A 19,383-nucleotide genomic window follows, 5' to 3' on the forward strand; every position below is an offset into this window, starting at 1 on the left:
TCCTCTCTCTTTCTCTCTCTCTCTCTCTCTCTCTCTCTCTCTCTCTCTCTCTCTCTCTCTGTTTATAAAATATCATTCCATTAAGGAATAAGAAATCTTGATGTATTTGGAGTTCTGGGGTTGCTTCTTAATGTCCCTTCAGCATGGCAAAGCAATATATCACCACTGCTTCTTTTAAAAAGGAAATAAAATCCTAAGAACAAGTACAATAGAGCACCTGTATCCGTAGAGCAAGAGGGTTGCTCTGGCACTTAAACAGCACGGCAGGATATGCCAGCCTGTTGAGTAAAAAAAAAAAAGAAAAGAAAAGGAAAAAGAAAAAGACCCATTCACGAATGACCTCCATAATCATGGCCACCCAAAACCCAGACGTGGACTTCACTGAAATCTCTGCCCCCCCCCCCCACCTCCTTTCAGACCCTCATCTCTCAGTCAATCAGAACTTCCAGGAGTCCTTGGGTGGCCCTGATGGGAGGCCCCTCTGGGTTACCAAGGTGGGTGTATCTGCTCTGAGCCTGACTCCAGATCTATCTGGGTGGGCTGGATAAGGATACAAAGCTGAGACCTCGAGACTCTTTCTAGCTGTGACTTATCAGAAAGCTGAATGCCCCGAGATAGAATTTCTCCAATACTCCGAAGTTTGTGCCCTCGTTCTCACAGAAGCTAGACTGAACCAGCTGTCCCAGCACCCCATTGGCGCCTTCCTTCGGTGCTTACCCCTGCCCTGTAGTAAATGGGAGGCTGGAGTAACTAGAAAAGCATCGCGGAGTTTGATTCTTTGACTATTTAAATTTCACGTCTTCATTCCAGTTGAGGTTTCCAAGGTCAATCTAAGGTTTCCCCAGCTTCCCTGAGCCTAAGAGTGCCTGGATAGCGTGGTTCCTACAAAGCCATTCAGGCCTTTTATAGAAAAAAATAGGAGGGTTTTGAAAGAGGAAGGTAATAAAGGGAAGAGCACCTTGGAGATCTGAAAGTATTTTCAAAGGAAATGGAAACCGAAAAAGGAAAAAGATGTGTGGTCACCTTGTCTTTGTTCATCCTTGTCTTCAGGTGGGATTGGTTTCCGTGTGTTCCTCCTGTCCCAGCTGCTCATGGGACTGGACACTGCTTCTAGCTAGCAGTTAATCTGCTTAAGGATGAAACTGTCCGTATACACTGGATGGCTTCGGGCCGTCTTCCTGGGCTCACTTGGGAAAACGTGTGTCTAGGAGGCAGCAGAGGGAAGAGATGGATCTAAAAGGCTGGAGATGTTTCCTGGGAGGGTATGTTCCATGTTCCTGTGCTTTCCACAAGCACATGTCAAGGGCATTGTGGGGTACAAGAAAGGAAATAGCTGCTCAGGGAAGTTAAATGACTTGTCCCCAGGATCAAAGACGACAAACACTGGGCTTGTCTAGCCTAGAATCGGAGCAGTATTTAAGCATAGATCCTCCTGTCTCTCAAGTGTATCTTCAGGCAGATGAGACACACATGCACACACACACACACACACACACACACACACACACACACACACCTTATGGGAAAACATGAAGGCTATTTCCCCAAGACTTGGCTTCAATACAGTTGGCCACCTGATGTTCTGGGGAATACAACCAACTAAAAATGTGGCTCCAGAGCCATGACTAACATAGGGAGCAACTATAGTGCACAGATTATGACACACGCTAGGCACAGTCAATATCAATGCCCTGGGCAGCATCAGTTGGTGCCAGACTTCCTCTTGACCTCTGTCTTTAAAGTTGTCAGCCAGAAGGCTGTGCTAGATACCAGACACTTGGGAGCAAGAAAAAGAATATTTTGTATTCCATTAAAAACAAAGCCCTTGAACTTTGTGTTTGGGACTTTGATCCTCCATCCTAGACAATAAAAACAGGATGAACATGTGTGTCTAACAATTTCTGGAGCTGCTAAGCTTGAAAACTCTTTGTGTTAACACCTTCATTCATTTTCCCTTTTAGATCATTAATACTAACTGGTATTGGTATGTCACATGTTTAGATAAAGGAAAAGAAATATACCTAGCAGGGTAAAGAACACATCTAAAACAAGAAGGAATTATCAAATCAAAGGGTAACGTGCCACCTTTGCACAGCCCGGGGAAAGCCTCTGGCTTCTGCCTTGGAAAGCTGAAGACTGCTTAAATTTCTGTGGAATTCTGGGGAAAATCCAGAGCTCTCTCTGCTTTGAAAACAATGGCTTATAGAGATAAACTCTTGGCTATGCAACCTAAGAAGTGGGAAGGCCAAGAGTGTCCCTAGGGTGGAGACCAGGCCTGATTAGCATTCCTTAGAAGTCCTGCCCTTCTGGCTCCATCCAGCTGACACTGATTTCTGAATGGAGGGCTTGTGGCCTCCTGCCTGCTCAGGCCCCCCTTGGAAGATCAGCACAGAACTTCCTGTTATCAAGGGTTCCACAGGTTGTCAGTGTTGCAGCCACACCCTGAGTAGAGCTAACTAGGGACCCTTAGTTGTTTGCCAGGGAGTCAAGGGGAGGGAGCCAGCAATACCTAGCCTCCAGCTATACTAAATTCTCTCTCTCTCTCTCTCTCTCTCTCTCTCTCTCTCTCTCTCTCTCTCTCTCTCCCTCTCTCTCTTTTTTTGCTTTTTTGTAGACAGGAAACAAGCCTTAAAAGTTCAATCAATATTTCAAAGTTATGCAGTTAGTTAGTGACAGAGCCAAGAAAAGTGGCCAAGTTTCACTTATATAGTCAACACATATTAATCAATTTCTACTCTATGTTCAGGATGTCAACATTTAAGTACCAACAGAGGGAGTGGCTTTCAGGAAAACTATGTACATTCAGGAATAAATGGCAAAGGCTGGTAATTTGGGATGTGCACAGATGTCTTAGACACCACAGGAGAGACTGAGGTGAGGGAGGCTGTTTATAGGGGGACATAGGGGGAAATCTGCATACGCTGCACCAAACAAAGGTTCACTGGTCATAGAAGTTGGGAGTGAAGACATTGAGCAAACAACGTAGCCAGGCAAGTGTCTATCTGTCCTTCTTGTAGCTTGGAAGAATTTCTTGTGATGATCCTTGTTACAGAAATAGGTGCAGAATAAGCAAAATAACTGGGACAAACACCGACTCAGTGTGCACACTGTGAAGGAATTTCTTGTGGGTTTTAGAAAGTCTTTATGATAGTTCATAACCCCAGCTCTGTTTATTCTGGGTCTGACCAGAGTGATTTCATCTTGACATTGGCAACTTTCATATCCAATTTTCAGAAGGGAAAGAGCAATGAGGGAACTTTTTGCAATGGAGGGTTAGCAATTTGAGTCTAAGCCCATTCTCCAAGTTTTATTCAGTCACCAGACTTAAGTCCTTTCTCGGGTCATCCAGGGAGTAGGCAAACATGAAATAGCATTCCTCTTACCAGGAATGGATTCCAGGAAGGGCATGTGATCCAGTCTTTACTAAAGCAAATGTGAGGGGGAATTTGTTCTATGGCTTGGATATGCTCTCTCTTTTCTAGAATGTTGTCTTCTATGGATGTGCTACCCAGAGCTGAGGGATGTAGCCTGTTGATCAGCCGAGGCTACACGGGAAGAAAGTTGGGAAATCACCTATGCCCTTGACATCACAAAGCCACTGAGAAACCAAACTTGGAGGCCCTGCAGCAGCCTATCTTGACATGTGATCTGATAACATGATCTTACTGATTAACTCAGTTGAGTCAGGTTCTGTAATGCTTGCAAGAGAAAGCATCCTTCAAAAAGATGAGAAGTTTTAATGACAGGTCGTTATTAGTGTTTCCATCCAATGGTTTCTGATTTTTTTTTTTCCCATAGGAGAGTGTACGGCAAGGATGAGAGGTTTGGGAAACTGGAATTGAGCTTCTTAGATTTCTTCAGAATTGCCATATAGTTTAAGATCATAGCAGGAGAAATCTGCTCAATAGTTGATTTTTCTGTAACTGTGTTCATTAGCCCTAAGACAGCAATGGAGAAGATAGGTCACAGTAGTCTACAGTGTGTGGGGATTTCCAAAGATGTGCTTTTCTGTCTCTGATCCATTACATTGTCTTCAAGATGCTGACCTTTTCTAAGATTAATGAATGTCTACTAAATGCAGGGTATTCATAGGTTTCTGTTGTGGGGGGGGAGCTGTTCTCTGCCTTCTAGCTGTATTCAGAGAATCTCCTTGTGAGCACAAGGTGTTAGACCATTTAGTGACCTTCAGTAGGACTGAAATGGGCAGCATATCATTAAAGAGTTGAAAACTAGTAAATATATATATATATATATATATGTATATATATATGTGTGTGTGTATATATATACTTATATCATGATTTATATACATATATACTGACTTATGTAGTAAGCTAGTAAGTTATATATGCTGTTCATTTAAAAACAATTATGTATGTAGGTATGAGTTTCATACTTCAATCTTAGTCTGTTCTCTGGATGTGTGTAGCGTCCATGGAGGCCAGAAGAGAGTGTCAGAACTGGAGTTATAGATGATTGTTAGCTGCCATGTGGATGCTGAGACTCCAACTCAAATTCTCTGGAAGAACAGCCAGTGCTCTTAACTGCTGAAGCAGGCTCCAGATATTCTCTCTCTCTCTCTCTCTCTCTCTCTCTCTCTCTCTCTCTCTCTGTGTGTGTGTGCGCGCGCGCGCGCGCGCGCGCGCGCGCGCACGCTCACTCGCACGCAGGCCAGAAATCATCACTGAGTGGCTTTTTATCCATGTTACACCTTATTTTTTGAGATAAGACTCTAATTGACTCTAATTTCCAGTTCAACTAAGCTGATCAATAAGCCCTGGGGATCCTCCTATCTTTTATCTGCCTCCTGAACACTGAGATCAGAGGTGCACACCACAGCTTTTTATGTGGGCACATGGTTCATGCCATGCAGTGAACACTTTATTTACTGACAGAGAGAAAGGGGAGGTCCTTCAGTCTGCTGTCTATGGACTGGGATACGGGAAAATCAGCCGCATTCTTCAGGGTTGGTCTGAAGGCCTGAGAACCAGGGGAGACAGTGATAGAAGTTCTGTTTGGTTGAAGGTCTAAAAACCAATATTTGGGGTGTCCAAGGGCAGAAAAAATGGATTTCAGGGCTCAAATTGCAGGAACAAACTTCCACTTCACCCACTTTTTTTCTATCCCAGCTGTTAACTAAAAGAACAAGACCAGTTCCCGTTGTGAGAGCAATCGTCATCTTTATTCAGTACATATCAGCACTCAAACACTAATTTCCTCTGGAAACACCCTCAGAGACTTACTAAAAAATAATCTTTTACCATTCATTAGGCATTTTTTTAACCCAGCCAAGCTGATAAGGAAAATGAACTATCACATCCTCAATGACTTGTGAACAAATATAGAACATGTATTTCTCTCTGGGAGATTTTCTCTTTTAGGTAGAGATACAAAGAACATGAGGTCTAGATACTTATGTATTCAGATAAAACAAAACAGACTGAGAAGAGGCCTGGAGTCCTAGATTATAAGGACACCTTAGAAATTCGACTGTCCACATTCATGTTGTTTCTCTTCCTTCGCTCTGGTTAAACATTTCTAGGAAGGGCTAAGGCATTAGGTCCTATTTTCCACCTAGGCTAATATTTCTTGAAACTTCCAGCTGGTAGCACTCAGGACAAAAGATAAAATTAAGAGGGTGAAAAAATTCAGAGCTGAAAGTCTGCCTTCTCTCTGGATGGGAGTTTCTGTTGCTGATATTGGAAAGACTTGACCCATTACGTCATGATTAGAAGTTGGGATTACATGATCTCAGGAGCTATACAGAGTCTTCTAGTGAGAACCACCAAGATGGAGTGAGCCAGGTCTGAGACCATCTGCTTCTGCACTCACCCTCTTCCACCGGCTGCTTTCTAAGACACTCTGTTGAGATCAGTATTGCTGCTATCATTCCCTCTTGATGCTCCACTTCCTCAATGGCCCCTTGAATTTGCACATCCGAGCAGTAGCTTCCTGCGAAGCAAGCCTAATGCAAACACTCAGTCAACACTAGTGACTTCGTGAGCAGCAGGAAACTCAATGGGGAGAGAATAATGAACACTGAACAATCCATTCCAAAGACCTTTCCCTAAAATCTAGAAAAATAAACTAATCCGAAAACTATCCGAAGGAGAACTATATTCCCTACTGTTTAATTGTCAAAGGTTTTTATAACTTAAGAAGTTTGTTATTTAGTAGCGCCCCGGTGTTTCAGGACCACATAGCATCAGGGCAAACCTAGCACTACTCATTGAGAGTGAAGAACAGTGGGCACCTGGCCTAGGACACCTGATAGTACACTCAGCAGGCCCAAGGCCCCGACTGTGTCTGCACTTAGTTAGCAGGCACTCCCTTTTCTGACTTACTTCTTGAAGGGGACTTTCTCAGACTATTTTTTTTAACCTGCATTGAGATGCTGACATTATTCTCATGACCTTTCTCCTCCAGTCATTTCCAAGTTGCTTTCCATTGCTGTGGGAGCTTATCAACCAGCTTACATCTGTTCTGGTTACCACTTGGCACCAGGCAGTGGGGAGTTCCATGCATTTCCTCAGGACTGTGATGTGCTGCCCTGTCAGCTCAACCCAGGTAGCTGGAGAACAAAACAATCCACCCAGCCGTCACCTTCTTTTTGATATTCCTCCCTCCACCTTCAGATTTTACACACATAAATATCTCCTTGTTTACAGAGATTCTAACCATCAGAAAGTCTGTTTCAGAGCCTGTGCAGCTAATAAGACCAGGAATGCATTGTGGTGGAACACTCCATTACTTATATACCCAGACAAGGCTACTGCCATCATGGAAGAAAGCTGTAAATTGGCACTCACATTGAAAATATAATAACTCTGTGGGGAAGCACTTGGCCAGTGAGACAGGCATTCCATTGTAAATTCAAATTGTTAAAGATAGCAGGAATCCAAATTGTTAAAATAGACCAGACCCAGGTTCTGTGGCTCGGGGAATGTAAAGATTATCATATTTATATTTGTAACTCTGAAGGCTTATTACTGAATTCATCACATTGAAGTCTGCCTGGTGCTTTCTTGGAATGACATCTTAGTTAATCTATAATGTCAATAGCAATAATAGTCAATAGCAATCTATAAAACTTTGCTTAAAGGTATAAGGGACGGGAGCCTTTACCTTGAAGACTTTCAATAGAGATTCTGAGTACATCTAAAATCTTACCTTCTGGGCAGGCGTGGTAGTACATGCTTATAAGCACAAATGAAGTTGAGGCTGTAGGTTCACCTAATGTTGGAGGCCAGAAACACAGATACATGTGCTACAGAGGAGAGCTCTAGGACAACTGAGCTACAGGAGAAATTCTTCCAAAATAAATCAGAAAGAGAGGAAGAAAAAAGAAAGAAAGAAAGAAAGAAAGAAAGAAAGAAAGAAAGAAAGAAAGAAAGAAAGAATTTAATCTCTTGCCAGGCACTGAGTTGATCACCTGGGTGCTAACTCTTCAAAGGTTAAGGCTGGAGGATTATGAATTCAAGTCTACATAGAAAGACAGTCCCCAAACACCTAAAACAAAATAAAATAACATCTTTCATCAGAGATTGGTTCCACTTAGTGCTGAAATATGCTACACATCTCTTGGAAGGATCAGAAAGGACATACAGGTCAGATGTCTAGCTGTGAGTGAGTCAACCATCTCTAAGCCTACAGAGAAAAGTAAGGCAAATTAAGTGTTAGTGGGTAAAATATAGAGAGGGCTTCTGTGGCATAAGCTCGAAGAGACAGACGTGGCACAGTCCACTGATGAGGACCTGCGTTCCCTTTTGTGTTTCCTGTTCCTTCTTGGCACATCAGAGATGCATATTTAGATGAGTGTGACTGACCAGTGTGGTTTCCCTGGCAGGTAAGTTTAGTTTCAAGCCTAAAAATGGTTAGTCTTTGTTTCAATCAAGTTGACATTGAAGAAGACACAGAGGAAGGTGGGAAATAAACCAGAAAATTATGAAGAGGAAGTAGATTGTGTGGTAACAAAGGGTTAATGCTGATGGCTACCTCCATTTGAGGTCAGAAGGATGGACAGTGTGTAAGTACATGCATGTTGGTGTGTGGTATATGCGTATGTGTGTGGATGGGCTAGTCTCTGCATATGTGCATTCAATTATGTGGTGTGTGTGTGTGTGTGTGTGTGTGTGTGTAGATGATCTTGTCTAGGTGTGGTATACATACATATATACATATATATGTGTGTGTGTAGATGATCTTGTCTGTGTGATATATACATGTGTATATATCACATATGTGCGTGTGTGTAGACGATCTTGTCTAGGTGTGTATACATACATACATACATACATACATATATACATATATATGTGTGTGTGTGTGTGAATGTAGAGCTGGACTTGCTTGTATGTGTGTGTGTATGCTTATATATTTGTTTCTGTCGTATGTGTCTGGTATATGCATATATATGTGGATAAACTTGTAAGAGTGGAAGCCAGATATCAGCATCAGGTGTCTTCTTCTATGGCTTCTCACCATCAATTTAAAATTAAGGTCTCTCACTGAACCTGGAACACACCAATTTGGCTACACTTGCCAGGTCATCAAGGTACCAGGCTCTGCCTATCTCTAATACCCACCTAGCTGCACTAGGATTACTGCTATTTACCAATATACCTAGTGGTATTTTGTTAAACACAGTTGATGGGGGTCCAAACTCAGGTCCTCATGCTGTGCCGTTGGCCTATTTCCCCGGACCCATTGGGTGGATGTATTTTTAAGTGGAGGAACTGAGAAACATCGAAGAAGCATTTGGAAGGAAACATTTTCACTCTCCCCAGATCTGAGAAAGAAAAAGAGGGCCAACAGAGATTCTGAGGAGCCTAACTCAAAGTGGTCAAGCTCAGATTTGCTCCTTGACATTTCAGGCATAGTTGAAGGATCTCTGTTTTTGTCTCTCTGTGGGACTTGTTCCCCTGACTTCCTTTGGTATGAGCACTAAGCTTTGTGATGTCAAAGATGAGATGCTGTGGGCCTGGAAACTAAAACAAGGGATGGTAAGACAGATGCCTCAAAGTGTTCGGGTGTTTTCTAGACATTTTTTCCAAGTTAGTAGTTTTCAACACCTGACCAGACAGAGGAAATGATTTGGAAATGACCCAGATTGCAAAAGTAGCAACGAGGCATGAGGCAGTGCCACTGGGGGATTCCTACGATGCTGACAGAGCTAGATTCATCCAAGCAATGATCATAAGCCCGGGGAATTCTTGGCTCACCTGCCTGAACACTGTCGTTCTCAAAGAAACAAAAGCTTCTGGAAGGAACTTCTGCCCTGGACAAACTGGGGAACAAGTGAAATCATGCTGGAAAGTTGACAACAGGGAGGGAAAGGTGAAGAGGGAAATGGTAGGCCTTCCCTGGTGCCATCGCAAGTTTCTCAAGGCACTTAACACGTATTATCCCATGTATTCATTGCAGTGACTCTAGGGGGAATGTGTCACATCTCCACTGAGACCCAGAGAGAATAGATAGCTGACCTTCAGCTACTTGGCTCTTTTGAGGCTTTGGGCAAAGTCATGATCCTTCCATAATCATTTGACTTCCTTTAGAACTCTGAGGAGAAATACCCATATCCTCCAAAGAATGTCAGACATTTAAACTAGCCCCAAGAAGACACTTGAGATAGCTTAATTAGAGCTATACCTCCATCCATATTTTCAAATGAAAACAGAGATGACTTGAAAAGCTTTGTGTGACTAAGGAACTTTGCAAACAACCTCTCACCAGCACAGCTAGAGAGATCAGCTGTGATGCTGCCCCAGCTCTTGAGGAATTCAGCTCAGACTTCAGAAAGCTTCACACAATAATGGAAAAAAGCTCATGATTGTGGGCAAATATGCAACTGAGGGTATATTCAAGAGCTGGACTGCTGCTGGTTTGGCACTAAGGCCTGTGAGAAATGCTTAACTGAGAAGTGGGATGTGGGATGTGGTCAGTGGGCAGCCAGATGAAAACAACAAAGACCTACACATAGGCTCTGGGGACCAGGAGAAAAGCAAAGCTCCACTCCATTTTTGGTTCTTTTGTCCTTATCAATGAACATATTCTTTATGTATTTTTGGTTTTAGTTGGTTTTGTTTGTTTGTTTGTTTGTTTGTAGTGTGTGGGTTTTTTTTTTCTTTAAACAGTTTTACTCAGGATGTAGCCCAAGCCAGGTTCAAACTCATGATCTTCTTGCCTCAGCCTCCTAAGAACTAGGATTATAAGTGCATCCTACCATGCCTGCCTATTGAGAACAATCATAAGACCACTAATGCTAAATCAAATTTGACATAAGACTCTTAAACATCTACTTACTTTAAATCTCTTGGCTTAAGTAACGAGCTACCCAAGGAAAGTCACCCAAAATGTCAAGGCTACTGTGACATGGGATGGGAGAACTGTATGGGCTCCAAAAATGTGGAGTCTTGTGTATGACACTTGGATTTTTTTTTTTTTTTTGAGGATGGTGAAGTCTATAAGCTACCATCTATCAGGCCAGTACAGATTCTTCAATAAGCCATGGATGGTCCAATTCTTTTGTCAATATTGTTCTAAAGACTAATAATAGGCTACAGGCATGTTGATGGTCTTTAATATATTTTTTTGGTAAGAGGAAAATTCAGAGTTAGAATATGATCAGCTAGCTAAATGCACTGGTAACTGGTAATGGCCAAAACACAAGGTAATACCACTTATGAAGCCAGGTCATTCTGGAAAGAGTGCTTCTATTATAGTCTTGCACTGTTTGAAGTGTCTGACTATGAGCTGAAATGGCTTCCCTGTTTGCTTACTTTGTTTGCTTAGTTTGTTTGTGTGTTGAGATAGAGTCTCAGGCAACCATTCTGGCTAAGATTCTGATCCTCCTTCCTCTAACTCCCGAGCACAGAGATGATGTGCAGGCATCACCACACCTGATTTCTGACTCTGAACTGAAGTTTTAATGATTTTTCAGTGATTGGAGGCCATTGGGCAGGCTACGCATATTCTTTTGGTAAAGAAGTCCTTCACTCAATTCTTAATTAGCTACAAACAGATGAAGACAGACAAGTTAATTTTATCAAGGAGTATTTCTCCTGTGTTCACCAGTCACATGTCATGTGTGTATACCACATGCCTTATGCCCATGCTCTGGAGTCTAAGAAAGACAGGGATATGTATGGAAGTAGTCATTGAGAAAAACAAACCGAGAAAAGAGTTTTTCTTCTGAAATTTGTTCGTGAATTGTGCTTCTACATCCATGCATGTGTACATGCATGTGCACACTGGTATGAGAATAAGTGGACAATGGGCAACTTTGGGGTCCACCTCTGACCCCACCTCTGACACTGTGCTTCCTTGAGACAAGGTCTCTAACTTGCCTAAAGTTCACCATTTGGCCTCAACTGGCCAGTGCTTAGATTACAAATGGGTGTACCTGTTAGCATTTGTCTAGACTCTGCCCACAATTACTTGGCAACAGCCAGGTGTGCCTGACTCACTATAAAAGGAGCTGCTTGGCCCCTCCTCGCTCTCTTCCCTTCTTGCTCTTGCTCTGTCCTCTTGTTCCTGCTCCTTCTCTGTCCCCATTTACCTCCCTCTCTCTCTCCACCTGTGCTTGGCCTGCCTCCACTCCTCTACTTACTTACTTTCTCTCTCTCTCTCTCTCTCTCTCTCTCTCTCTCTCTCTCTTTCTCTGCCTTTCTCTGTCTCTACTCCCTCAACTTCCCTCCCATGCCCTGAATAAACTCTATTCTATGCCGCTATATCATTATGTGGCTGGTCCCTCAGGGGCAAGGGATGCCTCAGCATGGGCCTGCAGAGTAACCCTCTTCCCCGACACCTGACTGCACAGACACCAAATATATATCTTCACTCCTTATCTTTTCATAAAACACAACAGAACCAGGCCAGAGATTTTTGTATGGTTTCTGGGTATCAAATGCAGGCCTCTGAATTTACAAGGCCAGCTCTATTCTAATCAGGTCATACTGTAAATATTCATTCATTCCTCATTGTTCCTGGTCTACAGCTTTATTTCTCCATTTCCCAACAGCAGCAGCATCAACAACAGCAAGTATGCTGGGTTAATGCTTTCTCTCTCTCTCTCTCTCTCTCTCTCTCTCTCTCTCTCTCTCTCTCTCTCTCTCTCCCCAGGTGGCCCAGATGATGACATGGGTTTGGACTCCTTCCAGGAACAAATGAAGCAAAAGAAAGCCTGCATAGAGGAAGGAGGGGGGAATCGGAGAAAGATTTTGAAAGGAAAACCTGGAACTTTCCAAGCTTTGTTACTTGTTTCTTTTCAAGGCATGTCTGTCTTTTCACTCTTTGAATTCTTGAAGCATTTCTCTATCCTTCAAATAACCACTTGTTGACAACAGAAAAAGAAAGTGGAAGAAACCAAAGCACAGCTACGACCATTATCTGCTCGCCCTTCAAGCTCTTACTACTTTTATGAAAACTCTGATCGCATCAGCCCATGAGATACCGTCCCCGAGTTCCTGTAAATGCTTACTACATTTCCACTCACCTCACTCGTTTCACTGTTCTCCCAGCATGAGTTATCTTCATACAGTTCTGAGTGAAACCATGCTTTTCAAACTCATCCGTCTTTCCCATCACACCGAGCCTTTGCAGATAAGACCTTCAGTAAACAGTTATGAGTGAGACTAGGCTGATTCAGGCTCAGCAGTTCAAGTTCACTAGTGATTGAATTTAATAAAATAGAACACAGCTGGGTAGAGAAAAGTAAAGCAAGATACTAAAATTAGCAATAGGAGGAATTCTTGATTATCTGCTGGTATAGAAACAGTTTGAAGTGACAACCTCGCCTGAGAGTGAGTAAGCCAGGATTAGCTATCTCAAGAAGTTACAATGTGTGACATACTTAAGGAATTAATTGATTTCTGAGTACAGGATGTATGCTATGTAATTTGGCTATACCGAACCTACTCTAAGCTTCATGTGTTAACAATGATCTAAGCACTTCCATATTTACATCACCCGGAGGAAGAAATAACTTCTTGTAGGAGTTCTCTTCGGGGAAAATCTGCTGTGGCAAGCATTGCTGTAGGAGCGACCTGGGGATTGTCTTTGAGGTCTAGCTTAGTATGAAGCAAGGGCATGCTTTGACATCTTAGGCCAATTTAATAGTAGATCACATTTGTCAAAGAACCACATAGATTTGCAGTTGAAGTTTGGCTAGAAGGCCAATCTATTGCATGGTGTTAGACTTCAGCCATCAGTAATCATCCTTTGACTCCCTGACCCCATTAGTGACTCCCAAAGCAGACCATTTGTAATGAACTGGCTTACAATGTAGCAACTTCTTCTCTAGTGTGAACAATGCTGCCCTATAAACCAAACAGTTGGCAAGGGGTAATAGGAGGAGACACCTAAGAGGGGAGCACACTCAGGTCACAGGATCATCTAGGGTCTGCTGTCAAATGAACCCGTGCCTACCTTTCATACAGGGGAAAACCAAGTGAGCAAGCATAGAGGAATTGCTTGTTTTTCTCTTTAAAACTTATTACTGTGATGTTTCCTTTGGAGGCCTGAAAAAGGTGTCAGATCCCCTGGAGCTTGTCATACAAATGGCTGTGAGTTCTGGAAATGAAATTCAGGTCCACTGGAAGAGCAGCACATATTCTTCATTATTAAGCCATCTCTTCAGCTGCTGTTTCTATTTTTCAGCGAATAAAAACTATAACTTTTGAAGAGTGTATGCTTTTACAGAGCATCCATCTAAGCCGAATAATGAGAGTACAAGATTTTAGATTCCTGGTACACTAAATATGACCCTTATTCTGTGTGGTAAATTTATCCTTTGATTTGTACTTATTATTTTAAAAGCATATATAAGCATCGCATAGTCCTGAGAAATAAGTTGGTATTGTTTGCCTATTTGTCTGGGAATAATATGAATGAAGAAAACATGTCTGTATTTATTTTAAGTGCTGAGAATTTTGAATTGTTGAATCGGTTTTCCCAAGAATCTTGAAAATGAACAGTCATGATTTGACTGTAACATATCCACAGGGCAGTTCAAGGTCCTCACTATATTCTGAGGCTTTTTGCAACTTAGTCATGCTGGGAATTAAAGTTGCCGTGGGTTTCTTTCTTGATATTTCCACTTGATCAGCTATCAGATATGAAGACTCCATGTCCTGTTTCCTTCTAGCCTGCAGCAGCCAGGGCTCCTGCGTCTCCTCATGAGTATGCTTCCTCCGTGTCAGGAATCTGAAGATGTTACTGGAATATCAGTTACCCATAGGGAATCTATGCATATAATTTCAGGAATTTCCCACAGAACCACTTCTTACCTCTCTAAATTGATCAAAAGAACCATTAGAATTAGTCTTTTTCTTTCTTTGCAGGGAGCTCAAGACTTCGCACATGTGAGGAAAGTGCTCTATCAGAGAACTACATCGGCATCCCCAATAAAGACCTTTTAATCAGACTCTTTACAACCATAGTGTTGTAGTAATTCTAAAGTTCTATGGAAAATAACAAGACTAATGCATAAAGTTTCTGTCTACACTTAACTTACATTCCCAAACTTTTAGGATTTTGATATTTTATTTTTTATCTTCCCGTCTTTCTCTGATTACTTATATTGGTGTCCTGTACTTTTTCTAATCCACTTAAGAGTTTGTCTCATTACACTTCTTTTTACCTCTCAGAAGGGTGAGAATTTTCCAAACCTAAGTAACTATTTTCTTATGCAACCACGTGGTATGATTATCAGATGTGGGACATTTCCCATTGATGAAATTGTTGTAGTAAATATTTAAAATCCTGCCCTGAGGTTTCTACCCTACCTTTTATGATTTATGTTCCTAGATGAAAGGCACACTCATGGCCTGTACAATAAACCCTAAACAGCACAATAGCTGGGCAGCTGCCTATCCTCTATGTTCTTAGAATCTACTTTCCTATTGATAACCTCAAGTTATTATTTACTATCTGCTGTGTTCTATTTGGGCTACTCTTAACAGCAATTGGGCAGCTCTCAGGGCCATGCTCCCTTAACTCGTGGTGATGCCACCTTCCTCCTCTCCTGCACATTTTTCTTCTCCTTCTCCTGACCTCATGCCTAGGAAACGTAAACCCTTCTGCCCAGGAATTGGCCGTCGACATCTTTATTTACCAATCGGAATTAACTTGGGGCTTTGGCTATTCATACAGACTTTCCAGTTATCCCAATGAAGTGATGTCTAAGTTTTATGCTCTCCCTCCCATCCAGGTGCTAAGGTAACACCATGGGTTGCCCTTAGCTCTCGTGACCATATTTTATCTCTGTTGCTCTAGAACCATTCTTTTATCTTTTCTTTGCTTTTCACAGTGAAGCCAATGGCTTTTCATTTAGGTCTGCTGATGTCTCCTAACACATCTCTGGCCAGAACAATGCATATGGATGTGTGACCTTCTCATACGTCCCTGGCATAAGATAGCTGTACACCCTTCCTTCATGATAGTAATCCTGTTCACTTGGCCCTAGTTGTCCATCTTCTTCACTCTGGAGTTTCTGAGTTGCTCTTTGAAAGCAGAATGCAGCCCACTTGGAGACTTCCTAAACCCATCCAAGGACCTGCTCTCATCGCAGTTCTCTTCCCATCTTGAGTCTAATCAAGCTGTGCTACAGGGCTTGTGCCACCTTCCACCACCACCCCTGCTCCCCCACACTCTTTCCACAAAAGCAAAAGTGTCACCATAAGAGATGACTCTCTCCCTCTCTCTCCCTCTCATTCCCCTCTTTCCTTATCACTTAATCTATTATTAGTATGAATATACATATTCTAAATATATTCTGTGTGTTAAGAAGCTATTCCTATCATGGTCTTTTTAATGCCTAAATAACACCAAAGATCTAGCAAGTCGTAAAACCTTTGAAATAGCTCCTGTATACTTTCTATACACGTCCATAAGTTCAAGGTCCATTTTATGTTTTTGTTCAGCAAGATTTATCACATATCTTCTCTGTTCTTACCAGTTACCCAAGTACCTCTGTTTCCTTTCCATGGCAAATGGAATTTAGAAATTAAGATCTGAACACTAGGTATGCTCACTGCTGCTCAAGTGTCTTTTTCTCTAGACCCTCAACAGAGGGCTGAAATAAAAAAAAAAAATATGCCCAGAGACAGATGCAAACATACACATACAAGGGAATGTCTTTCTACATAGGAATTAGACACCATCATCTTTCCCTACCCCATTTTTTATTTCCCTTCTGATGTGAGAACCCTGACTTTCAATGACATAAGAATACTTGCTCTTTTTTCCATCCAATAACAAGTTAATTTAGAGCCACTCTGAGAGAGAGAGAGAGAGAGAGAGAGAGAGAGAGAGAGAGAGAGAATATTAATATGTAGTTGCATTTTCTCTAATAAGGTTTTATTGTTAAAAAAAGTTACTTGATCTTTACACTCACTCCTAGTCTCCACTTCAATTCATTCACATCCATTCCCAAAAGATGTGCTCAGAAAGGGTTACTATCTCTAATCACTTCTATCTGCTTCTATTACTCTTTGTAGATGAACAACTTCATTGTTTCTTGGACTATTTTTTCTGTGGGGTATTATTTGAAGGGGTCAAGGGGGTGGAAAAGTTTCCTTAGCTCACTTTCTTGCTTACAGAAAAGTAATATATTGTAGATTCTTTGTAGATACATTGTTTATCAAAACATATTCTGTAGATATTTTTTGCAGGTGTGTGGTGCTCTCGTTTAAATGAAATATCCCAAGCCTTCAGGTATTATAAAAAGACTGATTTTTTTTAAAAGACTCAGCTTTTAGAAGAACTCACTCTGAGTTCTGGAAACTCTGTAGTTTTCCCTAGTGAGGTTTTATTACTAACTTATTTAAAGTGAGGTTTATTGTTTATTTATTTTCAAATTCTGAAGGGAAATTTTCAACATAAACTCTTAGGAAGAGATCTATTAATTGAAGACTAAAGGTGCGCTTTTGTTAGATGTGCAAAAAAACCAAAACCCTTCATGTGTATGTCCCCTTTCACATTCCCACAGTGTGAGTGGACACGTGTCTCTACAGTCTCACCAAGATTGTTATCAAGCTTTTGAATACTTCCCACTCTGATGATCGAGAAGTGGCTTCTTTATATAGTTTCAATTTTATGGGTGAAACTGTGCGTCTTTATCTTAGTTTAAGGACATGGTGATTTACATCTATTTAGGGGAATGAATTGTGTCTTACGCTATTTTAAAAAATAATTTTAGTCTTTCTTTTTTGTCTGTAATATGTACCTGAAATCATGTCCCTTCGTTTGTTATTTACCTTTTATGATTTAGTTTTTGTAATTAGATTTATTGTGTTTGCTCTCTTGCATTTGAATTTTAAGTTGAAGTTGAGAGCCTTCTTCAGCCAACAATCAGCTTTTAGAAGATCTCACCCTGAGTTCTGGGATTTGTCAGGTTGATAGAATTTTTATTCCATTTGGAGTTTATCTTTGTAACTCTGACAAGTGGACATAATTTTATCTTTATTCCAAATATTTTTCTAATTGTACCACTGTGTTTACTGGATAATTTGTCATAATAAAATGTATCATTTTCTATAAGGAATACCTGCTTAATAGTAAAAATAAATTAAAATTAGTTCCACCCCCTACACACATAAAAAAAAGGGGGAAACCCACATTAAAACCTTCCATCAAAAATCTTGCACCAAAAAGAAATAATGGCACTTAATACAGTTTGATAAGATTAAGTATCATTTATTAAAATATGAAAATTAAGGAAACGGTTTCTTAATCAGAGAACAAGCGCCATCTGTAGCTAAAAGGCTCCGGATAAACACGCCCCACCCCCACCACACACCACCACACACCACACTCTAGATGTTCTATCCCTGAGCTTTGTAAGTGTTCATGTGCCGATGACGCTGTGTGTTCAAGGCAAAGGCTGTGCTGTGGTTGAAGGTCAAGGCTGGGCTGTGATCTCCACCACACTCCACCTCACCTCTGTTCTTTCTCAGTGTTTTCCTAACAAGTTCAGTTTTCCATGCGAACAATAGTGTTCATTTATCGAGTTGAAGCATTTGAAGTGAGCAGAGACTTGTTTTATTCCATTAAATCTTCAGACAAGTCACTAGATCCCTTGGAACTGGAGTACAGACAGCTGAGCCTGTCAGCGTGGGGACCAGGAAGACACTTAGGGCCTCTGAAAGAACAGCCCATGCTCATCACTGTTGAGCTATCGCTCCATCCCCTTATTTTCTTATTTTTATTCTCAAGTATTTAATCTCTTAATTCCATTGTAAATGAAAGTTTTTAAAAGTATTTTTAAGCTGGTTTTTAATCTGTATATACGAAATCCACTGACTCTTTTCACCTGATACTTTAAAATATAATTTTATTGCTTATAATATATAATCCTGATATATTAATTCTTTGAAATTTGCTTAATGCATACAATTTACTCTAACAAACCGAAAAGACTTCCTCATAAAATATATTGCTTTAGTGAGGTGACCTGTAATTACATTATTAATTGTGTGTTGTTTCTAGTAAATGTAACCCAGCTATTAAACATAGAATGTTTCTAAGGTTAGTTTAGAATTATCTACCTCAGTGGTATTAACTTTTTATTTCAAGCATGTAATTAAGAAGGCTGACACTCAGGGATGGGTCAGCTCAGGTTCCAGTCAGGCTGCAAGACTCCTCTTTTTTAACTGTAATACTCACTAATTCTCAGCAGACACCATCTAAGGGATATCAAACACAGGTGCTTGTTTTCTGAAAAACAAAACGAAACAGCAGCAATGTATTCCTCTGTCTGCATAAGTTGCTCTTTCCTTGTTGTGAAAAAATGCTTGAGAAAAGCAACAAGGGAGGAAATTTGTATTTTGACTCCCTTCATATGGTTTCAGTCCTTCAGAGACAGTGTAGAACAGTGTGGTGGGAATCACTAACAGAGGGTCCTCACACCACTGTGGGACAAGAAGCAAAGGGATTGGGGCTAGAAGCAATGGAGAGAACAGTCTTCCAGAACCTAGTCTTCATGACGTATTTCCGGGACATACTTCTGGAATCTCAAGCCCAGACTTCATGAAGTATTTCCAAGATTCAGGTGTCACCTCTAGAGACCAGCAGCCAGGAAGCAAGCCTCCATAGCTTGAGCCAGTGGGTCAGAGCATTTCTCCTCTGTTCAGTTCCTTTCAGAGACTCCCATTTACTTCAGCACACTGACCTTTTCTGTGCCACCTAAATTTTCAATATGTATTAGTAGACAAGTTCACAATATTTGGAAGTGCCACAACATCCATAAAAGTCTTAGATGAATTATACTATAGCTTTATTCACAGCACTTGCACATATTTATGAAATGGAGTACTGAGTACAACTGTGCATCACATAATGTCATTTCTGTCAGAGTCAGACCACACTCATGACAGTGGCAGGCAG

The 19,383-nt window shown here is 41.2% G+C and overlaps 1 long non-coding RNA gene across 1 annotated transcript in view; it reads left to right on the forward strand.

Moving 5' to 3' along the window:
- Positions 1-15,655, forward strand: part of LOC110304069 — a 63,975-nt gene extending 48,320 nt beyond the window's left edge. The window contains exons 3-4 of the long non-coding RNA XR_002379009.1: positions 1,051-1,262; positions 12,121-15,655. This is a non-coding gene — a long non-coding RNA (uncharacterized LOC110304069). The remainder of the gene's footprint in view (positions 1-1,050; positions 1,263-12,120) is intronic.
- The last annotated feature ends 3,728 nt before the right edge of the window (positions 15,656-19,383 follow it).

This window comes from Mus caroli, chromosome 10, assembly GCF_900094665.2.
Source record: "Mus caroli chromosome 10, CAROLI_EIJ_v1.1, whole genome shotgun sequence".
NCBI lineage: Eukaryota > Metazoa > Chordata > Mammalia > Rodentia > Muridae > Mus > Mus caroli.